Raw genomic sequence first — 25,119 nt, 5'->3', positions numbered from 1 at the left:
AGTGATTGCCTATTTAAAGAAAGAAATTCATTTATGTAATGAATTATTCTATAGCAGGAGTGGGAAATCTAACTATAGCCCAGGGGCCAAATCCATTCAGTTGACTAACTTTTGCTTTTTATTTTTGTTTTACAGTCCAAGAGCCAAGTAAGTATATTTTTACATTCTCAAAAGGTTACATTTAGGTGGGGAGCAGGGGCTCGTGCCTGTAACCCCAGCATTTTGGGAGGCTGAGGCAGGATAATTACTTGAGGCGAGGAGTTCCAGACCAGCCTGGGTGACAGAGTGAGACCCCCTATCTCTAAAAAAAAAAAAAAAGTTACATTTTAAATGGTTTATGTAAGCCTCAACTCTGCCTCCTAGAAGGCAATGCCTAAAATATTGGCCTCTTGCCGTTTAAGAAAAATTTGCTGACTTCTGTTCTATGGGATTTTATCTGCTTGGTAGGACACAGCTGTCAAAACGTAAAGAGGAAAAAATGTAAGGACATTTTTCACAGTGATTATTGGTTTAGCAGTTGCAGTAAGTAACCCAAACCATAGAGCAGACATATGGGCTAATGTTAATTCAACATCATTATTCTGCACGTTTTTACTAGAGTGGCTGAAATGAGCTATACCCTAGAAAGATAAATGCAGTTCAAGAATGCTCACTGCAGTCTTCTTTATAATCTCAACTCAAATGTCTATCAACAGAAGAATGTATATATGACTTGTGCCCTACTCATACAACGGAATACTATTTAATAGTTAAAATGAATAAACTAGAGCTATATGGATGATCAGATGGATCTTATAATCTTGAGCAAAACAAGACAAACCGACCGGGTTACAGAATGAAATAGGAACACACAGGAAGTTGTAAAAATCTTCTGTATGACTTATGAACACACGCATATGCAGTAATAGTATAAAAAACAGGAATGGGATGCTTTGGAAGAGTACTCGGGGTGACATGAGGAAGGCTTCCAGGGGCTTTAACTGTATTGCAATATTCATGTCTTAAACATTTGAAGCAAGTGTGGCCCGATGTTAGGATTGGCTTGTTCTTGAGCACATGGGCTCTTTACATTACTCTCCTAGTTTAGCGTGTGTTTGAAAATTTCACAATGAGAAAAGTCAAATGCGGGTGTTTGAGCTATTTCATGATGAGAAAAGGAAAATGACGGTGCTGCCAATCAGAGTATGGCGAGCTGCAGGGGTTCACTCACGATGCACTTTTACTGAGGACCTGTGTGCTGGCAGGTGCTGGGGGCTATAACCTCACTCCCCGCTTCTTTTATTTAACCGCCGAGATTCGTGAACTGTGACTTTTCAGGGTGTTTTCAAAGACAGTGGCTGTTAGGCCCAAGGCCCCACTGTGGGTCCTGGGGGTGAGTGGCAGGGGGCCCAGGGACGGTTTCCTGACTCCAGTTCTGCTTCTGGCTGCCTCCTGAAAACACAGGGGCCTGTCTTTTTATTAAAAAGAGAGAGAGAGAGAAAGAAAAAAAAAAAGAAATCTCTAGTTCTCTTTGTTTCTTGTCTCAGCTTCCTTCTTCACTGGGGGCCACCTCAGCAGCAGCCGCCAGTGAGGACTGAGGGACTCATTTGAGGTTCGTTCATTTCTTCCTTCCTTCACTCATTTTTTCCGACCTGGCTGTCACCAGGAAAAGCTGGCCGGGTTCCACCCGCAGGGGTCCATCGTTCCAGAATCTTCCTTTTCCTCTCTTGACCTCAGGCTGGGCCCCTCATGGGCCGCTCGCCGACCTCAGCTGTTGGGGACCGGGTCCCCCAATCTCCGCGTCCTGAGCGGTCGGCGGCGGTGGGGAGAGGGCGGCGGGTGCCCGCGGTCACCGCGCTCGGTCGGGCTCAGTCCCGGCGGCCGAGCGTGGGGATCCGGGGGCCCCTGGGGTGGAGTTGTCCGGAAGCCTGGGCTCCACTCCTGCTGCCTCACAGCCTTGCAGTGTCCCGTCTGGGCGCCTGCGTTCCCAAGTGACAAAATGACCTCGCTCCTCCGAGGGGTCTCCCAACCTCTGTCCAGATCTTCTTCCCCGCTAAGTGCCCTGTCACCGGAGGGGATGTCCAGTGTGACCCCGCGGGAATGTCGGGGTGCTTGGGCCCGGGGGTGGGACGGGGCTGCTGCAGGGAGGGCAGCCCCCGTAAGAGGAGGGAGGACGGCGACACCGCTGAGCGCAGACGGCGCACGGAGCCCGGGGCTGGGCGCTCAGGTGCGAGGTTCCTTCCATCTTTCTGAACCCACGCAGGTGGGCGCGGGAAGGGACCCGGCAGCCGCCAGGGCAGGGTCAGCTGGCGGGGCAGCCCCGCACGGTGACCTTCCTTGGGTCGCGGGGAGCCGGGCGCGGGAGTGGGGGAGCGCGTCTTTGCTGGGGAGGAGGGCGGGCGGGACAGGGTAAGACTGGGGTTCCAGGCCCGGGGCGCGAACCCGGGTGGGAGGGCGCGGGGGGCTCCCCTCTGTCCCTGTCACCTCCACCCATCGCCGGACGCCGCTAGGGGTTCCGGCCCCGCGCCCTCCCCCGACCCTTCCCCGGCGGAGGTCCTGGGGCGGCCAAGCCCACCGCCCGGCCCTCCTCCGCGGCCGTCCCGAAGACCCGGAGAAGTGGACCGCAGGGGGCGGCCGGTGTCAGGGGTCGAGTCCTCCGCGCTGGCCGCGGCTCCGGAGATCCGGGCTTTGCCGAGCGCCCCGCGCCGTGGCCGGGGCCGGGGCCAGGTCCGGGTGCGAGGCCTGGCGCTGCGGCCGCAAGCTCAGCCTGGAGGCTGGGCTAGCCTCCGTCGGCGGCGGGCGCTCAGGAGCGGGGCCGCGGCGGCCGGAGGACAAAGGGCCCGAGGTAGGAGCGGTCCCTCCGGGCGGCAGCGGGCGGAGCGGGTCGCGGGGCTGTGCGGGGCTGCTCGGGGCGGGCACTCGGCGCCCGGCGGGGAAGGTGCGCCCCGCCGGACGCGGGCACTTCCTGGCCCTGGTCCCGGGAAGGAGGTGGGAGGTGTCCGGGATCGGCCCTGGCAGCGTGTAGGGACCTGGGTGCTGCCGCTGCCGTGCGCTTGTGCGTGCGTGTGTGCGCGGGTATAGGTGTGCGCGCGCGTGTGTGCACGTGTGTGCGTGTATGAGTGCGCGTGTGCGTGCATGTGTACGCGTGTATCGGTGTGCGCGCGCGTGTGTGTGTGTGTGAGAGAGAGAGAGCACCCGAGGCTCCTGGCGCTTGGCACATGGTGAGCCCTCGGTAGGTGGGAGCCGTGAACAGTGACGGTGATAATCGTATTGCAAGGGTGTGTGTGTGTGTGTATCTGCCTCTGTGTTTAGGGAGACTGTCTGGAGCCCAGAGTGGCAGCCACATGTCCCCAGCACTTGGGACCCGGGAGAAAATTTTGGGGCATCTTTCCTGAGTGGCTCTGGGACGGTGGCTTAGGGGCCCCTGCACTTGAAGAGAATACTTCAGGGGAGGTGGGGACTTCCTAACTGGATCCCAGTTTGGGTCCTGGGAACAAAGGCTGCTTCCCCGAAGTACAAGAAGGTGTGTGTGTATGTGTGGCCCGGCCACCAGGGCGCCGGCAGCTGGAGACTGGGAGAGCCGCCATTCATGCAGAGGGACTCCGGGCCATTTTGCTGTCAACTCTCTTTTGATCCCTGGTCTTGAGGACCTGCAAAAAAGAACTACTTACTTTGTATACTGAAGCTTTTCTTTAATAAACTTTTATTAGAGAGTTAAGTGTTACTTCAGGGCTTGAAAGACTTTTTATTATCCCTTTAAAACAATAAATGTGTAAATTTAGCTTGAATAAACACTCTTTTATTCCCAGTGAAAGCACTTTAATTTCTGCATTTAACCTGGGAGTTAGACATGGGGATTCTGAGCTCCATCTTCTATAAATATTGTTATTGGGAGTTTTAAAGGCCAATTAGAATTCCACTTCTCGATCCTCTTAGGATTTCTTAAATCTCTGGGCAGATTTGCAGAATTGTTCATAAGCAATCCATTGTTTCCAGACCACTGTTTCTGAGTGCTTTCTCAGAAAAGTATGTTTCTAGGAAACAAAAACCAAATTTAAAATATGAAACAATTAAACGGAACATAGGTGAGGAGATCTTTCTACAGGTCTTTTTTCATGCCAAAATCTGGTTCATTTAAAGTTTGCAGTGTTATCTGTGGCATTTCCAGTTCCCAGCTGCAGTTCATGAGGCGTTCTGCTGTTCTTTCAGGGACAAGCATTCTTTCTTGAGTAAGAAGTTAACTCAGGAGGCAGGCACGGCTCACACCTGTAATCCCAGCTACTTGGGAGGTTAAGGCCAGAGGACTGCTTGAGGCCAAGAGTTCCAGACCAGTCTGGGCAACATAGCGAGACTCTCATCTCTAAAAAGATAAAAAAAAAAAAAAAAAGAAAGAAAAAAGTTAGCGAGCTGTGGTGGCACATGCCTGTAGTCCTAGCACTTGGAGCCTAAGCTGGGAGGGTCTCTTGAGCCCAGGAGTTCGAGGCTGCAGTGAGTTATGATCGTGCCACTGCACTTCACTGCACGTAGCAGGGGGTGAAAAAAGCTGAGGCTGAAACTAAATTCCGTCTTAGCCTTTCTTGTTATTGCAGATGTTTTAAATAGTTTTTTTTGTTTGTTTGTTTGTTTGAGACGGAGTGTCGCTCTTTCGCCCAGGCTGGAGTACAGTGGCGCAATCTCGGCCACTGCGAGCTCCGCCTCCCGGGTTCACGCCATTCTCCTGCTTCCTGAGTAGCTGGGACTACAGGCGCCCGCCACGGAGCCCGGTTATTTTTTTGTATTTTTAGTAGAGACGGGGTTTCACCGTGGTCTCCATCTCCTGTCCTCGTGATCTGCCCGCCTCGGCCTCCCAAAGCGCTGGGATTACAGGCTTGAGCCACCGCGCCTGGCCTGCAGATGGTTTAAATGGTTTATTGGTGGTTTAAAATGATTCTGATTCACGAAGATAGCCAATTGGACCAATATCTGAAATCTTTTGCTGGGTAGGTAATTAGAAGCAACATTTTATTTTATTTTATTTTATATATATATATGTATTTTTTTTTTTTTTTTGAGACAGAGTCTTGCTCTTTTACCCAGGTTGGAGTACAGTGGCACAATCTCAGCTCACTGCCAACCTCTGTTTCCTGGGTTCAAGTGATTCTTGTGCCTCAGCCTCCTGAGTAGCTGGGATCCCAGGTGTGCACCTCCATGCCCAGCTAATTTTTGTATTTTTAGTAGAGATAAGGTTTCACCATCTTGTACTCCTGGCCTCAAGTGATCCACCCACCTCAGCCTCCCAAAGTGCTGGGATTACAGGTGAGAGCCACTGCACTAGTCGGGAAGCTACATTTGAAACATCTGTGTTTCTCACTTGTCACTTTCAGTAGGAAAGATTTTGATCTCAAACAGCCTGTCTGAAAGGTTTCTATGCTTGGTACGAAGTTGATCACTGTTTCTTTCATTTAGTAAGCAATTTATTGAATACCTGTGGCATTATAGATGTTCATTCTAGTACTATCATTTTACTTGACATTAGAAACCCCCTTTTAAAGAAAACTGTTCACTTTGGGGATTCAAAATTTGAATTATTTAGAGATTCCAGAGTGTTCTGAGGCTATTTCAAAGTAGAGCTAATGAATGGTTAGAAAATCAGGATGGGAAGAAGATAAGTGTAACATAAAGAGAGAGGTCAAGCCCCCTGCATGCTACCCATGCCCAGGCACCATAATCAGGATTGAGAGTGACCAGGACATTTAAAGGAAAGGCTGTGGGATGGGCTGGTGACAAGAACTTGCTTTCAATAATCTCACCTTTCTCCTTTTAGCATTCTCTGTTCCAGACTTGGAAAGGAAGCAGTTAGGGCTTTCGAGGGGGCAACTAACCATTAGGGCTGACTTTGGGCAGTTCATAGAACTCTGGGCTAGCTATTCCAGAGCGTCCAGGGTGACCTGTAGTTCCTTCATAATGACTCCAGGCAGTTAACCCTCTCAGCTCTTACACTGCCTTAATGGAGAGTCTTGGAATCTATTGGTTCAGTTTCTGGACATACACATATATTGTAGTACTTTTTTAAAAAATTTAGTTTTAATTGTAATTTTTGTAAAGATGAGGTCTCACTATGTTGCCCAGGCTGGTCTTAAAGTCCTGACCTCAAGTAATCCTCCTGTCTCAGTCTCCTAGAGCACTGGGATTATAGGCAACCTCGCCCAGCCTAATTGTAGTACTTTAAAGCTAATTGCACTAAAAAGGCAGGGGAAGGCTCTCATAGAAGTAATATATATTTGTGACGTAAAATTTAAGAAAATACAGAAGAGTTAAAAAAAACAAAAAACAGCCAGGTGTGGTAGCTGATGCCTATAGTCCCAACGCCTATAATCCCAGCACTTTGGGAGGCTGAGGCGGGTGGGTCACCTGAGGTCAGGAGTTCGAGACTAGCCTGGCTAATGTGGTGAAACCCGTCTCTACTGAAAATACAAAAATTAGCCAGGCGTGGTGCTGTGTGCCTGTAATTCCAGCTACTTGGGAGGCTGAGGCAGGAGAATTGCTTGAACCCAGGAAGTGGAAGTTGCAGTGAGCTGAGATCACGCCATTGCACTCCAGCCTGGGCAACGAGATCGAAACTCCATCTCGGAAAAATAAATGAACAAAAAAACAACCACAGAAATCTATGATTTAGATATAGTTACTCTGAACACTTTGGTCTATTTTTTCCTGTTATAAAAATGAAATTCTATATGCTTCTAAAAGTTAGTTGAAATTATATTAGATGATATAATTTTATATCTCATTTTAATGTAATATATTATGGACATTGCTTATTTCAATATCAATATTTCTTTGACATTATTATTTTAAATAACAATTTCATGGTCTATTGTGTTGATAAATTGTCATTTCAGTATTTCTCTAGTGGATGCTTGAGCTTTGCCTATCATTTGTACTTTTAATGTTCTTTCTAATTTGGTAAAACGTCATTGATTGATGGTAGTACACATTTCTCAGACTTGACTGCTCTTAGGAAGTGACAAAAATATTGAATTTCAGGGACATGAAATGAAAAGAGATGAAGCCTTGCCTCAGTCCACTTGATCTCAGTGGGTATAATCTAGCTGACTCTTAACTGTCTCTGATGCCACTGTTCAACCCTGTAGGACAACGCTTGCTTTTTATTTATGCCATCATATTATGGGCTTCTTAGGAACAGATATTTATGTCTTAATTTTGTCTGCATCCCTTGAGTCCCCAGCCAAGGCTTGGCAAGCCATAGATGTTCAAAACACACTGTTTTCCTGAGGGAGAGGGTATATTTTAGGGGTAGTGTGAGAGACTGAGCCCTTCAGAAATGTGCAGTGACAAATCTTGATCCAACTGATTCCGATAACTTCTTTTTGATTATGGAAAATTTCAAACATGTCTAAAACATGTGCAAAAATAGAAAGATTGTGAGCCTCTGTGTTCATCATTCAGCTTCAGCAGTTGTCAAGATTTTGTCAATTTTGTTTCTTGTGTTTCCTCCCTCCCCACACCACAACCCTTTTGGATCCCTTTAAAGTAAATCCAAGACATGATATCATTTCATGCCCCTGGTGTTTTTGACCACGAGTTTACATCAGAATCCAATGAGAAGGGAATGTCTTCTGGGGCTCAACAAAAGGCGGTGGACTGGCTGGGAGGTTGTGGAACAGGAAAACTGGTGACCTGGGAGTTAGGGACCTACCATACTTATTTAGTTTTGACCTCGTCAGAGGTGGTTCTCCTCTCGGGGCTCAGGTTCTCATCTGCTCCTTGAGGAGGTTGGCTTGGGTAACCTAAAAGCTTCCTTTGATGTTGACTTTACTGAAGCATATGCTCTGCCTGTCTACTGTGGTGGTTCTCAAATTCTAGTACCTGGACCAGCATCAGTGTTGTCAGGGAACTTGTACAAAATACAGATTCTCTGGCCCCTCCTTAGACCAACTCGGAAACTCGGGGGGGTGGTGACCAGCAGTCTGTGGTTTAACGAGTCCCTCCAGGGGTCTCTGATGGGTGGTCAACCTTGAGAACCATGAATCCATGAAGGTGGCCGAGGAGTCTGTAAGCTCTTAAAATAAAAACAACAGAGACGAAACCTCCTGGAAAGTGCGCATTTACTTGCTTGCAGCTCTGTAAGTCAACTGAACGTTAGACTTCTTCCCTCTGTGCAGAATGATACTGGCTGTGGAAGGACAGTGAGATCTTTTGTTGATCAGGAACTCTGACTGAAAGTTAAAGTGATTCATAAAGATTTTGGAAAGAGGCTGGGCGCAGTGGCTCATGCCTGTAATCCCAGCACTTTGGGAGGCCGATGTGGGTGGATCATCTGAGGTCAGCAGTTTGAGACCAGCCTGGCCAACATGGTGAAACTCTGTCTCTACTAAAAATGTAAAAATTAGCTGAGTGTAGTGGTGAGCGCCTGTAATCCCAGCTCCTTGGGAGGCTGAGGCAGGAGAGTGGCTTGAATGTGGGACGTGGAGGTTGCAGTAAGCCGAGCCTGTGCCATTGCACTCCAGCCTGGGCAACAAGAGTGAAACTCCGTCTCAAAAAAAAAAAAAAGATTTGGGAAAGGAATTACCAGATAAAATCTATCTGAACTGGGGCATATGTAGGCAGTTTTCATTAAAAAAAAAAAAAAAGATTGAGAAGCCCTTTATATGACACACCGCATTTGCAGTGACATATTTATTTGTCTGATATATTGTCTCCTCCCAGTATGCAACATATGCGATCAGATCACTTTTGGTCGCCCTTGTATCCCAGCACTCAGTACAATGGCTGGCCCATAGGAGGTACTCAGTAAATACCTGATGAATAAATGAGCTTTTGTTCTTTAGGGAACTTACGAAACTCTGGATAGAATGCCAAGCCTCATACTGGTAGGAACAATTAGAGAACAATTAAGAATTCTACTTTGGGCCAGCCGGGCACAGTGGCTCACACCTGTAATCCCAGCACTTTAGGAGGTGGGCAGATCACAAGGTCAGGGGTTCGCAGACCAGCCTGGCCAACCTGGTGAAACCCCGTCTCTACTAAAAATACAAAAATTAGCCACAAAAATTAGCTGGGCGTGGTGGCGCGCGCCTGTAATCCCAGCTACTTGGGAGGCTGAGGCAGGAGAATTGCTTAAACCCCGGGGATGGAGGTTGCAGTGAGCCAAGATCGCACCACTGCCCTCTGACCTGGGCGAGAGAGCCAGACTCCATCTTGGGGGAAAAAAATAAATAAATAAAGAATGCTACTTTGAAGTCTTGCCCCCAAATGTAGGAGAACTTGAGACGAAAGATCATTTAGTTTCATATTTCTCAAATAACAGTATTCTATTTTGTGCTTAGCAATGTCTTAGACTCCGGCAGAGAACTATGGAGGCAAGAAAAGAGAAGAATAAAATAAGGGACTTATGCGTGTAAGAGTAGTTCATTGACTTACCTGTCTTTCATTCCATGGCCTTGCAGACTCAAGAGTTAGTTGAATAATTATTACTATTATAGCCACCACTTCTTGACAATCTACCATGTAAAAGTATTTTAGGTGAATTGCCACTCTCTTTACAACTCAGCAAAGTTGTTATTATCGTTCCCATTTTATAGGTGAGGAACAGGCTCAGAAGTGGCTTGTTAAGGCTGAGTAGTATCTGAATGTCAGAACCATATTATTATATATTATAATTGTAGTACAATAACGTAATATATATTTATGTATTATATTACTAGATATATAACAAATAATATTGTAATTGTATTACAATTATATATTCTATATTATATTACAATTATATATGTTATATATATAATTATAATACAATTTTACAGTTTATGTGCTACAAAAGTTACCTTTTTAGAGAATACAATTCAGTGCTTTTAAATATATTCAGAGTTGTGCAACTGTCACCACGATCTAATTCCAGAACATTTTCGTCACCCCAGAAAGAAGCCCCAGACCCATTACAGTCACTGCCCGCATCCTCTTCTCCCAGTCCCTGACCACCACGACTCTGCCTTTTGCCTCTATGGCAGATTTGCCTATTGTGGATATTTCGTATAAATGGAACCATGTAATATGTGGACTTTTGTGTCGAACTTCTTTTACTCGGCATGTGTTTTCAAGGTTTACCCGTGTTGTAGCATGTATCAGAACTTCGTTTCTTTATATGGCTGAATAATATTCCATTGTATGGATATACCACATTTTATTATCCATTCATCAGTCTGGTGGATGTTTGGGTTATTTCACTTTTTGGCTATTATGAATGATGCTGGTAGGAATCTTCATAAACAAATTTTTGATATGGAAATGTGTTTGTCTTTTTCTTTTTTGAGACAGAGTCTCACTCTGTTGCCCAGGCTGGAGTGCAGTGGTGCCATCTCAGCTCACTGCAACCTCTGCCTCCAAGGTTCAAGTGATTCTCCTGTCTCAGCCTCCTGAGTAGCTGGGATTACAGGCACGCAGCACCACGCCCGGCTAATTTTTGTATTTTTAGTACAGACAGGGTTTTGCCATGTTGGCCAGGCTGGTCTTGAACTCCTGACCTCAGGTGATCTGCCCGCCTTGGCCTCCCAAAGTGTTGGGATTACAGGCGTGAGCCACCACACCCGGCCTTGGAAATGTGTCTTTAATTCTCTTGGGTATGTACTTTAGGAGTAGAATTGCTGGGTCCTATGGGAACTCTAAGTTAACTTTTGGAGGAACTGCCAAGCTGATTTCCAAATTAGCTTCACCATTTTACGTGTCTACCAGCACTGTATAGGGGTTCCTTGGATGGGGGTTCCAGTTTCTCCACGTCCTTGTGCACAGCTGTTACTGTTGGTCTTTTGGTGATACCCATTCTAGTGGGTGGAGAGGTCTCTCACTGTGGCTCTGATTTGCTGTGGTGTGGATTTTCTGTGGTTTAGATCCATTGTTTTTATAGGTTTGCATTTTTCCTACTTACATTATATTCTAAACATTACGAATAAATGGATCAGTGCAGCACTGTCTTAATAATTTCCTTGGCATGGTACAAATTTCTGTATCTACTGTTTTCATGATTTAGAAATCTTAAAATGATATCTGCATATTAGTGTGTTCAAGTTGTGTTTTATTTCTTTTAATACAGCTTCTTTGGTAAAATATCCAAATCCTGACAATGTTATCAGAAGAATGACTTATTAGAAGGCTGAGTTAAAGCTAAAGAAATGGGCTAAATCACTAAAAAGCTTACTAAAGGTTTTTAGAATTAAGTCTGAGAGTAGGGTCAATGACTTAATTCTTACCTTTGGGCTCAGAATGTAATATGATATGATTGAAATCAGAGAGGATTAGAAGCATGTTTTGTCTCTAGCTGAGACTTGGAAGAGCTATTCCACCTTCTTATACCTCCATTTAATCATCTGATAATGACAATAATAATTTCCCAGAATTTTCGTAAGATTGAATATTTTGTTCATGAAAAGTGTTCTTGGCATGTAGTAGGTCTTAAGTAAACATTAGCAGCCTCCCTGTCTGGTTCCCAGGAGTGAGGCTGGAGGCCATAAGTGGCTTAACCTTCTAGTTCCAGGCCCAGCAGCCAGTTTTCTTCAGTTTCTCCTCTTCACCAAGAGCTCATTGACATATTTGGATGCCTGGTTTCTGCCTTGTTCTAATGCTTGGTTCTCTGTGCCCAGTTCTGCTAATTACCCTTCTACCGATTAGTTTAGTGCTCTAATCCACTATGTATGTGAGGCCTGGCCATCTCTGTTCCAACCTCTTTCAGTGACTTCTAGTGTCTGCACCCTGACTCGGTGACTAGTTCCCACTTCTTGGGACAAATGCCCTTGGTGCTGTTGATTTCACGGTCCTCTTCCCTGGATTCCCCATAGCTCTTCCAGCCGTCTGGTTGACTCCCTGCCTGGCTACCATGCATCGTTTCCATGGTCATTTAACGTGGCACTTTACTCTGGGATTGTTCACCTAGCACTGGAGCATCGTCATGGACACGCCAGGCCTGAGTGGGCTCTTTCCTCATGCCCACCCCACTTGCTAGAAGCAATCATGCCACATTTGGCTAAGTCTTAAGTTAGGACAAAAACATCCCTCATTCTTTCTTCTCCAAACCCTCAGTGTGCTCTATCAAGAAATGCTTGTTGGTTGGTTTGTTTCTTGGTCAGCCATTGAAGACTGAGTCAGCTGTACTCCTGGCCATGTGTACAGAATTTCCACAAAAGGAGGACGATAAATTGGGAGCTCAGCTGTGTTATCACAGTCTGTGATCTGCAGCCGGCTTTGCATGGCAGAGGCTCATTCCCTGCTGTGGGAAGTTTGGGATGAGGGGTGGGTTTCTGTGAGACCCTGACCTGGGTCCCCCCTAAGCTGAGTTCCCACTCACTGGGGCCTGTGAGTGCATGAATGGGGGTGGGGACAGTGGGAATAAAGTTTGCCAGAATCAATGTAAGGGAAGAGAAAAGGGTAAAAGTTTGTTTTGAGGAAAACAGTCTTTCGTCTGGACTGTGCCCTAGGGCAGCCCCCTTGAGACTCACACTGGAGGCCTCCTGGGGAGGGAACTGCAATGAGAAGGTGACCCCTAGTGCCTGTGGGGCCAGCAAGAGTCTCCAAGGCAGTTGTGCCAGGCAGTACCCACAGAGGGTGTGCCCTAGGAAAATGGCTCCTTATCTGCTGGGGGCTGGTCACAGCTGGAGCAGAGACCAGACAGGAGTAATGCAAACCAGCAAGACTAGGCTTAAACAATGGGAGCTGAGGCTCAGCAGCTGGAGATATCCTGTCAGGAAGCAGAGCCCAAGTCCCAGGAAGAGCTGATGGCAGCTGTTGGCCTTGAGCAATTGTCCCAAGATGATTGATTGTACAAACCTATCAATGAAGACACCTTGAGTAGCATCCCAACTATATGATTTTCAACTTGGTTAAACAATAAGCCTCCACTTCATGTTGACCATAGGCTTGTGGAAACTGCGACATGAAGGGAAATGAGGTATGTACTGTATGCCATAGGACTTGAACCTTGTTTATATCAATTAGCCCAGCAGCCCCCAACCTTTTTGGCACCAGGATCCAGTTTCATGGAAGACAATTTTTCCACAGACAGGGTGTGGGGGAGGGTGAAACTATTCCACCTCAGATCATCAGGTATTAGATTCTCATAAGGAGCGTGCAACCTGGATCCCTTGTAGGCGCAGTTCACAATAGGGTTCGAGCTCCTATGAGAATCTGATGCTGCCACTGATCTGACAGGAGGTGGAGCTCAGGTGGTAATGACAGCAATGGGGAGCGACTGTAAATACAGATGAAACTTCGCTCGACTGTAAATACAGATGAAACTTCCCTCGACTGTAAATACAGATGAAACTTCTCTTGCCCACCGCTTACCTCCTGCTGTGTGGCCTGCTTCCTAACAGGCCATGGACCAGTACCAGTCTGTGGCCCGGGGACTGGGGACCTCTGAATTAGCCTATGTAAAATTGGTTTCCTTATACAGTATGTTATACTGAGCCAGTATTAATGCAAGCTTATGTTTTTGAAGGTTGCATTTTTTTCCCCAAAATTTTTAGAGAGCAGATTTAGTCAGTTCTTTTGACCAGTATGCCCTTATCGAATGTTTGCTCTGTGCCAGGCATGGTAAGAGGCACACGAGGTATAAGCTGCAAACTCTGACCTCTGGGGGCAATTTGTAAACTCCAGAGATGTAAGGTATTGCTGTTATCCTTACAAATGGCTACAGACATGAGACAGGTTTAGAGAGGGTAGAATTTGAGCTGGTGTGTTTGGGGAGCTTAGGAGAAATGAATCTGATGGAGAAAAGATGAAAGAAGAAATGAACAGTTGCTGACCTTTTCCCGAGTCCAGGTACCTTACACAGTCTCCTTGACCGCTCCTTATGTGGTAAGCCAGAGTGTGGTACCCATTGTAAAGATGGGGAAACGGAGGTGCAGGAAAGCCTAAGGACTTGCCCAGGGTTGCATGGCCAGCAGATGGTAGGGAACCCATTTTTGTCTTACTCCAAAGTGGGAGAGAGGCTGGGCAGAGCCAGGCTGAGAAGATGGGCTACAGGGGCAGTCTGATCCGGGGGTGCCCCCAACACTGAAGCCGTCTTCCCTGACTTGTCACCACAGAGACTCATGAAATTTTGGAGTTATCAGACACCCTCTGGATCCTCTAGTGTGGTTTATAGATGGGCTGTGGCAGCATCACCTGGGAAATCAATGGAAATGTTCATTCTTGGGTCCCCAGACCCTCTGAATGAGAGTCCCTGATGGGGGTGCCCAGTGCCATCCAGGTGCATCTTATGGATGCTGACAGTTGAGAAGCATTGCTGTGGACACTGCTCTAGAGTTGTTGTCGTAAGAGACTGATGGAGGGGAACTTTGGTCTAGAAATCCGGAGTCCATTCCTGATGCAGCTGCTGACTTCTGATTTCCTTATTTGGCCCTGTCTTTCAATGATGATAATCCTACACCTTTTTTAATGGGAGTGATCTGAGTGGTTAAGCTAATGGGTGTGTAGTTAAGAGCTGGTCACCTGGAGTCCTATAGACTTGGGGTCAAATCCAAGCTCAGTGACACTTGGGCAGGCTACTTAATGTTCTCTAGATCTGTTTCTTTATCTGTAAGATGAGGTCAATAATAATCAACACCCATGGGGTGGCTGCCAAAATCCAGCGAGTTTACACAGCAGGTGCTTAGACCATTGCCTCATACATGAAAAGAGCCCCCAACTTGTTATGACTCTTATTATTAGTGTCATCATTACCCATGACCTGTCTTTGGGGCCTGGCCTTAGAGGTGCTCACCATTGGTGGTGTTCAGTTTTCATGGCTGTCCACACCTCCTGCTCTGTTCCCATGGTGGTTGCTCTGTGTCATTCTGTGACCTTTTGGGAGGAGGGTCTCCCCCGCTTGCCCCTGCCCCCGGTGACATTGATTGGTCTTCCTGGGGAATCAGGCCTGTTACATCGTCTGCTTATCTCCATGCCTCTTTCTATAGACATATTGCTCCTGAGCCACGTTGAGCATCTCACTGGGAAGAAGATTGGTGGTTTTACACCACCAGCTGCTGTCATTCACTAAGTCCCTACTTTGTGCCAACATTTTACATTAGCACTAAGCTTCACCGTAGCCTCAGAATGTAAGGACTGGGATACACATTCTACAGATGTGTAAACTGAGGCTCAGAAATTTACTAACTGGGTAGGACTATACGAACCTGCCATTTTTGTAGGTGAAAATTGCAGCATATTGGCAATTTCATTCGGTATTTTTTTCATACAACGTAATTGTTTTTCCACAAAATTTAGAAAAAAATGGCCTCAAGGAAGTTTTCTTATTTCTTCTAACCAAACTGTTATCTAAAAGGATGCATTAAAAAAAAATAAGCTGGGGTCATGCACTGTTCCAAGCACTTCACGTGTAACTCACTCAATCCTCATGACAACCTTACGAGGTAGATGGGATTTTTATTATCCTCGTTTTGCAGAGTGGGAAACTGAGGCACACAGATGTTAAGTAGCTTGTCTGAGGCCACACACCTGGGAGATGGCCGAGACAGAGTTTGGACACACACAGTTTGGGCCCGGGTCCGAGCGCCTAGCCTCCGCGTATACTAGTCCGTTGAATCTTGGTTAGGATAAGCCCCCACCCCCCTTTTTTTTTTTTTTTTTTTTTTGAGTGAACGGGATTTTCGGTGTTGCGGAACTCGGATGAGTGGGGGAAGGAAGGGCCCAGCGTCACTGAGCTCCTCCGTGAGTCTGTGCGTGGCGCTCCTCTTCTGTCTTTGCAGCAGCCTTGGGACGGACGTAACGGCAATCCCGTTTTCCAGGTGAGGATAACCAGACTGGGAGAGGGTAAGGAGGTCACAGCTCCAAAAAGCGGCACGGCTGGGGTTTGAGGCTGTGCCTGACTGTGAAGCTGGCTCTCCTTATCCGTGGTGCTTCCTCCCTCTCCGCAGCAGTGGAGCTGCTGCTGGGACTGTCCTTGAGTCTAGCAGATGCGTCAGCCTCTTTACTTCCTCCCAGAAACTCTCGACCTCCTGTGCTCGCTCTGTGGAGATCAGGCACCGGCCACTGTGCGCTGATCCCAGCTCACAGGGATGCAAATGCCTTTCAGATTTGGGCTGGGGTCACCAACAGGGTCTTCTTTCAATGATTCGATCACCATGGATGGGAACAAAAATGCCTTGTTAGGATGTGAACCCTCTCGGTTTATATTTGTCTCAGGTCATTTACATGAGTGAAAAGGACTGGCTCTGACCTGGCCCTTGGATGCTCCCTTCTAATCCCCATTAATATTGTATAAAGGTTTCTAATACCCAGAGAGATTTCTCACACAGGAGACAATGGCAAGCAGCAGCGACTTATCTTCCCCACCCCGCCCGCCCCCCTCACATGTCTGACGAACAAGGGGGAGGTCTGGATGAAAGGACGCTCTGCTTCTCAGGTCGCACAGCGTTATGGCAAGCTGCTAGCAAGAAGAATATTGTTAAAATGCTGATCTATAGTATTTATTAAATTTTAATTCAAATTTTTATTTCGAGATAGTGGTATATGTACATGCACTCATAAGAAATAATACAGAGGTCTCATGTACCCTATACTCAGTTTCTCCCAATGATAACATTTTGCAAAACTATCATACACTATGGCGACATTGATGCAGTCAAGATACAGAATAGTTCCACCCTGATAAAGACCCCTCATGTTGCTCTTTTATTTATTTTTTGTTTTTTTGAGTTGGGGTCTCATTGTGTTGCCCAGGCTGAAATTCAGTGGCGTGATTATAGCTCACTGCAGCCTCGAACTGTCATGCCTGGCTAATTAAAAACATTATTTTGGTAGCGATGGGGTCTCACTTTGTTGCCCAGGCTGGTCTTAACTCCTGGCCTCAAGTGACCCTCCTGCCTTCGTCTCCCAAAGCACGGGGATTACAGATGTGAGCCACCACGCCTGGCCTGTACTGCCCTTTTATAGCTGTGGTTAATTCTCTTTCCCACCCCTGGCAATTGGTGATCCGTTCTCTATCTCTATAATTTTGTCAGTTCAAAAATATCATATAGATGGAATTATATAGTCTGTGACCTTTTGAGATTGACTTTTCTTTTTTCCTACTCATTGTAATTCTCTGGAACTTCGTCGAGGTTGTTTTAAGTATCAGTGGTTCATTCCTTTTTATTGCTGAATTGTCTTTCATGATATTGATGCGCCACAGTCTGTCGAATCATGAACTTGTTGAAGGATATCTGAGTTGTTTCCAGTTTTTGGCTCTTATGAATAAAGCTAATATGAACACTTGTGTACAGGTTTTTCTGTAAACATATGTTGTAATGTCTATGGGATAAATATCCAAGAGTGCAATTGCTGGGTCTTATTTTAGTTGTATATTTAATTTTGTAAGAAACTATAAAAGAGTTTTCCAAAGTGACTGTACCATTTCACGCTGCCACCAGCAATGTGTGAGGATCCAGCTTCTCTTTGTCCTTGCCAGCATTTGATGGTGTCACTGTTTTTTATTTTAGCTGTTATGATAGATGCATAGTGATGTCATATTGTGGTTTTAATTTGTATTTTTCTATTGACTAATGACACTGAACGTCTTTTCATGACTTATTTGCCATCTGTATATCCTCTTCAGTAAAACATCTCTTCATGTCTTTCGCCCATTTTCTAATTGACTTCTTTTGCTTTGTTATACTATTGAGTGTTGAAAGTTTTAAAATATATATATTCTAAGTACTAGTCCTTTGTTGTATATGTGGTTTGCAAACATTTTCTTCCATTCTTTAGTTTGTCTTTTCATCCTCTTAACAGGGTCTTTTGCAGAGCAAAACTTTTTTTTTTTTTTTAAGACAGAGTCTCACTGTGTCACCCAGGCTGGAATGCAGTGTCATGAACATGGCTCACTGCAGCCTCGACCTCCTGGCAGAGCAAAACATTTTAATTTTTATGAAGTCCAATGTATCCACTTTTTATTTTATGGATTGTACTTTTGATGTCAAATTTTAAAACTCTTTAGGCCTAGATCATAAAAAATTTGTTTTTTCCAGAAGTGTTACAGTTTTATGTTTTATGTGTAGGTCTGTGATCCTTTATGAGTTAATTTTTGTAAAAGGTTTAGGTCAAGGTTCATTTCTTTGCCTGTAGATACCCAGTTGTTCCAGCACCATTTATTGAAAAAGCTGTCTCTCCTACAATGGATTGCCTTTGCATTTATTTATTTTAAGATTTTAAGAATTCCTGCTTTTTATTACCAAGTCAAATATATACGGACACAACAGTACCTAAAGTTTGCATAATAAATTATGATATTCACCGACGTTCACATAGCTAATTCTAGGCTTCAAGAGGACCACAAAGAGTGTTCAGCTTCGGGACACCGTGAGTCAGAACTGGGGGGCAGTGAGGTGGGGACGTGGGTCAGGGGATAGCCAAACTGGCCAGGTGATGGGAGTCGGAGTTCCTACACAGTTTTGCTGCTGGGCAGCTGGGCAGCCTGCCTGCCTGGGGAGAGGGTGGTGACACTTGGCGTCCTGGGCTGATCTGGGGCACGCTGACCCACGGGTGGAGCTGACCTTGTGGTAGGCACGGGCATGACTGGGCTGGGTGCCCATTTTGTCTCCTCTGTCAGCTGCAGACTCACCGAAACTGCTGACTGATTTCAGTTGTCAGCCCCTGTGACATCTCTCCCAGCCCCAAATGTGGCGTGCAGCTGCTGGCTGCTTAAAAACCTATGCAGAGAACATGTGGAACTCAAGTGCTATTTTGGAAGTGTGGGTTTTCATTTTAAAAAATGGTTATGATTTTAAAATGCTTAATTACACAAACATGTTCCTGGTGGGGCGGGGGGTGGAACATAAAAAGCGCAGATAAGCAACATGTATCTGCAGTCCCCATAAACACAGAATTATTATTAATTGTGGAAGGCAGATTGTCTTTTTTTTTTATTTCATTCCAAAACTCCATTCTCACTCCAGTTGGGTCATGAAGACACAAAGCTGGTTTGGAAAAAAGGAAATGTCTTTTCAATGGCTGAATCTGGAGAGAATGTTTGACACTGCTAACCATGCTGCAGATGAGGCCTTTGTGTGTGGGTGCAGGGGTCAGCCTGGGAAACAGCAACAGCAAGGGGTGGGCGCACACAGGCCGGCTGCAGCCAGTGCTACGAGAATGATCTTTTGTTTCCGCTGGTCAGCCGTTCAGGATGAAGGCTGAAAACATCAAAGACATGTCTAAACACTGTTATCTGGCCATGTCCTTTGCCCTGACTGTGTAAGGGGTCTCTCTCCATGGGGAATAGAGCCCTGAGCTTAGCTTCTACTGTGCTGTTAATTTCAGGCAAGAGCAGATCAATAATATTTGCATTAGCTACTTACATCAGTCTCTTTTGTTCTGAGGAAAATTTGTTGATTTATTTATCTGATGAAAGTAATTAAAAATCACTTTCTTCACATCTCAGAAATTACATGTGTTAATTGCAGAAAACTTATAAAGCATGGAAGAATACAAAACAAAAACAAATTCCTCTACCTGGACATGACTGTTGTTAGCATTTTGGGAGATTCTTCATATCCTTTTAATGTAGATATGCACATTTTACAAAAAAGGCTAGCATATTGTACATATAACTTTGCTGTGAGTCTGCTAGGAACCTGTATCCATGTCATGACTGTAAGCATTCTACTACTCAAATTTTAATATCTGCAGATATCAGATATCCTTTTACATAATTTCTTTATATTATAGAATTGTTGCTTTAAAAAAATTGAAATGGTATTGTTGCCCTTTCTGATTAGTAAAGTATACTTTTTTTTTTTTGAGGCGGAGTCTCACTCTGTCACCCAGGCTGGAATGCAGTGGTATCATCTCAGCTCACTGCAACCTCTGCCTCCCGGGTTCAAGCAATTCTCCTGCTTCAGCCTCCTGAGTAGCTGGGATTACAGGCGTGTGCCACTACGCCTGGCTAATTTTTATATTTTTAGTAGAGATGGGGTTTCACCATGTTGGCCAGGCTATTGAACTCCTGACCTCAGGTGATCTGCCCGCCTTGGACTCCCAAAGTGCTGGGATTACCGGCGTAAGCCACTGTGCCTGGCCATTTTTTTTTTTTTTTTGATTTTTGATAGAGACAGGGTTTCACCATGTTGGCTAGGCTGGTCTCGAACTCCTGACCTCAAGTGATCCACTCGCCTTGGCATCCCAGCTGGGATTACACGCATGAGCCATTGGGCTGGCCCTAATTAGTAAAGTATTCTTATTGCAGCAACAAAAATGTTGCAAATAAAATTACCTACTTGATTTACAGGAAAGGCTTAAATGTATCCTTCAAGTAACAGACTGTTACTTACTAGGGAAGATGGTTTCAGCAGTTGGGAAAGCAGAACCACAGAGCTTTACTCAGTTTTCATAAGCAAATAATGGGGACTTTACATATTGACAGCAGGGAATGGTAAGATTCCCAACCAACTGCGGCATTTCTGTGAGAGCAAGTCAGAGTAAGAGGAATGGCAGAAGAAACGAAACAGAAAGTGGAGAGAGTGACGGGCAAACTGCAGTTGGGTTAAATGAGATATGAGAAAGGTTAGCAGTTCAGGAGACACCATTTCACTCCCCAGTTCAAGCTATGATGTGACTTTAATGTGGTACAGAGCCAGGGTCCCTTCTCAGGGTCTTACATGAGGTAGTGACAAGCTCTGTCTTTCCTCCACTGCCCAGTCCCTTGAGGGTAGGAATCAGGGATCCATCATCTGGGCACCCATGGGACCTGAACTGAGTACTGCAGCTTCGGCCAGTGAACACATTCAGTTTTTTTTTCCTGGAGGGACACTCTTTAATCAGCTGTGTTCCCTACTGACTTTGCATTTATCAATGTCATGTCATAGGTATTTTGAGTACATCGAAGCAGTGGTGGTGGGGAGCTGAGAGGCAGAAGGGTGGGCCTGAGAGGGCAGGTGGGATTCTTGATCCTGAAATGTTTTAGACACATTTGCTGCTGATCTCCGAGTTACCATGACCCAGCTCATTAAAGACAGAAGGTGCTGCTTTTTTTTGAGATGGAATCTCTCTCTGTTGCCCTGGCTGGAGTGCAGTGGTGCGATCTTGGCTCACTGTAACCTCTGCCTCCCAGGTTCAAGCGATTGTCCTGCCTCAGCCTCCCAAATAGCTGGGACTGCAGGCACGTGCCACCATGCCCGGCTAATTTTTGTATTTTTAGTAGAGACGGGGTTTTACTTTGTTGGCCAGGCTGGTCTCGAACTCCTAACCTCAGGTGGTACACCTGCCTTGGCCTCCTAAAGTGCTGGTATTACAGACATGAGCCACTGCACCTGGCCAAGGTGCTGTTTTTATATGCTGTTTTGTATCTTTTAGGAAGATAATTTCAAGATGTGTCCAACCTCAAACACATGTAAAGTGCCTACTTCCTGCAAAGTCCTTGCTATGTTTTGTTAATTCTCAAGTATTGTACTCAGAGTTCCCTTTTTATTTATGTTTGTGCGGAACTGATTTCTTACTTATTAGAGCCTGGATTTCCTGGTTTTTTTTTTTTTTTTTTTTGAGATGGAGTTTTGCTCTTGTTGCCCAGGCTGGAGTGCAATGGTGCGATCTCGGCTCACTGCAACCTCCACCTCCCGGGTTCAAGCGGTTCTCCTGCCTCAGCCTCCTGAGTAGCTGGGATTACAGGCATGCACCACCACACCTGGCTAATTTTTGTATTATTAGTAGAGACGGCGTTTCACCATGTTGGCCAGGCTGGTCTCGAACTCTTGACCTCAGGTGATCCGCCTGCCTGGGCCTCCCAAAGTTCTGGGATTGCAGGCATGAACCACCACGCCTGGCCCTCTTTTTTTTTTTTTTTTTTTTTTTTTTTCCTGAGACAGGGTCTCAGTCTGTTGCCTAGGCTGGAGTGCAGTGGTATGGTAACAGCTCACTGCAGCCTCGACTTCCCTGGCTCAGGCAATCCTCTCACCTCTGCCTCCTCAGGAGTTGTTACTACAGGCATGCACCACCAGACCTGGCTAATTTTTTTTTTTTTTTTTTTGTAGAAATAGGGTCTCGCCATGTTGCCCAGGCTGGTCTTGAACTCCTGGGCTTAAGTGATCTGCCTGCTTTGGCCTCCCAAAGTGCTGGGATTCCAGGCATGAGCCACTGTGTCTGGCCGGATTTCTTCTTCAGTTTACAGAACTAGTGCAATTTGGGGTTTTCCTCAGTTCATATATTTGCTCCTTTAGTAGTTTATCTTTATTTGGATAAACTATTAAAGGAGCAAATAACTACAAGACAGTTTAACTTGCAAGGAGGAAGATAAACTTTTATCTTTATTATCTATTTATATACAAATATGATGAAAATATTTATTGACCTCAGATATTGTACCAAGTACTTTATATGTGCCTACATCTATTTTATATGTTATCTGGAGCACTTCATATAGTGATGTCACAGGTGGAAGGATTACATCATTTAACTGTGTTAACAAGTCCAGGAGGTGAGTTTTGTTGCTGTCTCATGGTTGAGGAATGGGAGCTTAGAAAGCCTCAGTGACAAGGCCACATAGACAGGAAGGGGGGGAATTGAGATTCATACGAAGTCCATCCGACTTCCAGGCTGTGTTGTTGCTATGGGGCTTCATGGCTCATGTTGGAAAGGAGAAAGGGAGGCTGCTGCAGAGGTGCCTGGTAAAAGTGACTTTCAGAGGATGAGGAGACCAATGTTCTAGTTGTGTGGGGCTAGCAGAAATCACTCTCATCTTATTTCCCCACCCGGCTTGGCTGTTGTACATGGCCCCAGAGAGTAAAAAGAAAGAAACGTTCCTGATGAGGGGAAGTCCCCTTTTCTCCTCCCTCATCCCAGAGGGACAATTCTCATGAGTGTGGCATGGCTTGTTTCTGCCCAGATTTTCACACGTTTATTACATAAATCTGTATCTATTGCTTCGAGTGCTTACATTTTTTGGGTTGTAAATGGCATTGTTCATATTCACATTATTGATGTAGTTCATTTTAGCTAATCTTTGGTATTTGGTAGTGTGAATATATATCACCGTTTTCTCTTTCTCCCTCTAATGGTAGACATTTTCATTGTTTCCTTTTTTATAATATTATGACAAATGTTGCTCTGATCATCCTTTTGTATCTCTTCGTGTCTCAGTAGGGGAGTTTCTAGGAGCGGAATTGCTAGGTTACGTGGTATGTGCACTTCCACTTTGTGTAGGCACTGCCAAATTGCTCGCTAGCGTGGCCAGACTAATTTACATGTCCAGTGGTGGCAGATGAGTGCTTCTTTCCTCACATTTTTGCCAACACCAAATATTGTTGGGCTTCTTAATTTTGGCCACTTTCCGAGTGTGGAATGATGATTTGAGCTTTGATTGCTGATGAGATTGCTCACGTCTGGTTATCTTAGGGTTAGCAGAGCAAGATAACCTTCCTGTTTATTGCATATTACATATTCTGACTTTAACAGGTTTTCCACAATATTCAGCATTCCAGTAGTTCCCCCTTGTCCATGGGATATATGTTCCAAGATTCCTAGTGGGTGCCTGAAACCATGGCTAGTACTGGACTATATATATATATTGTGTTTCTTCGTATACATACACACCTATGATAAAGTTTAAGTTATAAATTAGGCTCAGTAAAATATTAATAATAATAACTAATAAAATAGAACAATTATAGCAATATACTGTAATAAAAGTTAAGTGAATGTGGTTTCTCTCCTTCTGTCTCTTACTGTACTGTACTCACCCTTCTTCTTGTGATCTGCTGATATGAGAACTAAGATGGGTCATAAGTGACTAGTGGTCATGGGTGGGTGGTGTCCCCACTGTGGACACTCTGGACAAAGGAGATTTACGTCCTGGATGGGATGGAGTGAGAAGGTGGGAGATTTCATCATGCTGCTAAGAATGGCATGCAATTTAAAATTTATGACTTCTTTTTGGAATTTTTCATTTAATAGTTTCAGACCTTGGAAAACTGAAACCATGAAAAGTGAAACTGTGGATGGGGGTCTTCAGAGCAATTTTTTAATAGAGATATAATTCACATAACAGAAAACTCACTATGCTGAAGCGGTTTTTAGTAGATTTACAAAGTTATGCCACCACCTCCATGAATTCCAAAATATTTCCATTACCCAAAAAGAAATCTTGTGTCTATGAGCGGGTAGTCTCCATTCCTTCCTTGCTTGGAAACCACGAATCTACTTTCTGTCTCTATGGATTTTGCTTATTTTGGACATTTTGTATATTTGTGTGTGGGTTCTTTCACCTAGTGTAATGTTTTCAAGTTTCATCCATGTTGTAGCATGTAATAGCACTTTATTCCTTTTACTGGCTGAATAACATTCCATTGTATGGATAGATCACATTTTGTTTATCCAAACATTGCTTGATTGCTTATTTCTACTTGTTGGCCATTATGAATAATTTGACATTACTTTTGGTTTTCATTCCTACACTATTCATTGAGCCCTTTCTTGTGCCAGACACAGCACTTTGGGCCACCTTATTGGCTCTGAGTAACAACTGCCTTGCAAGATAGGTGTGATCACATTCTTTTAATTTAATTTAATTTAATTTTTTGAGATAGAGTCTTGCTCTGTTGCCAGGCTGGAGTGCAGTGACGCCATCTCAGCTCACTGCATCCTCCATCTCCCAGGTTCAAGTGATTCTCCTGCCTCAGCCTCCTAAGTAGTTGGGACTACAGGAGCATGCAACCACGCCCAGCTAATTTTTGCATTTTTAGTAGAGACGGGGTTTCACCATGTTGGCCAGGCTGGTCTTGAACTCCTAACCTCAAGTGATCCACCTGCCTCGGCCTCCCAAAGTGCTGGGATTAAGGCATGAGCCACCGTGCCTGGCAGGTGTCATCACATTCTACCGAGATGGGGACTGCGGCTAGGGGAGTGTAAGTCAGTTTCCCAGCCTGCACTTGATCATGCTTCTCCTTTGCTTAAAATGTCTCCTAATGTGTAATCCCAGCACTTTGGGAGGCCGAGGCGGGCGGATCACGAGGTCAGGAGATCGAGACCATCCTGGCTAACATGGTGAAACCCCGTCTCTACTAAAAATACAAAAAATTAGCCGGGCGTGGTGGCGGGCGCCTGTAGTCCCAGCTACTCGGGAGGCTGAGGCAGGGGAATGGCGTGAACCCGGAAGGCGGAGCTTGCAGTGAGCTGAGATTGCGCCACTGC

General features: G+C 45.4%; 1 protein-coding gene across 7 annotated transcripts in view; it reads left to right on the top strand.

Moving 5' to 3' along the window:
* Positions 1 to 2,660: 2,660 nt before the first annotated feature.
* Positions 2,661 to 25,119, top strand: part of GREB1 (growth regulating estrogen receptor binding 1) — a 161,389-nt gene continuing 138,930 nt past the window's right edge. For 4 of the 7 annotated variants that reach the window (XM_055377502.2, XM_055377499.2, XM_063696059.1 and 1 more), the window contains exon 1: positions 2,663 to 2,824. The gene's annotated coding sequence lies outside the window, so the exon portion shown is untranslated. Of the gene's footprint in view, positions 2,825 to 14,698; positions 15,753 to 25,119 lie in introns of those variants that run through there. The other 3 variants (XM_055377505.2, XM_055377506.2, XM_055377501.2) reach the window with 2 other exon arrangements.

The sequence above is a fragment of the Gorilla gorilla genome, chromosome 12 (genome assembly GCF_029281585.2).
Source record: "Gorilla gorilla gorilla isolate KB3781 chromosome 12, NHGRI_mGorGor1-v2.1_pri, whole genome shotgun sequence".
NCBI lineage: Eukaryota > Metazoa > Chordata > Mammalia > Primates > Hominidae > Gorilla > Gorilla gorilla.
Note: the sequence above shows the minus strand (reverse complement) of the source record. Positions and strands in the feature narration are given on the sequence as shown.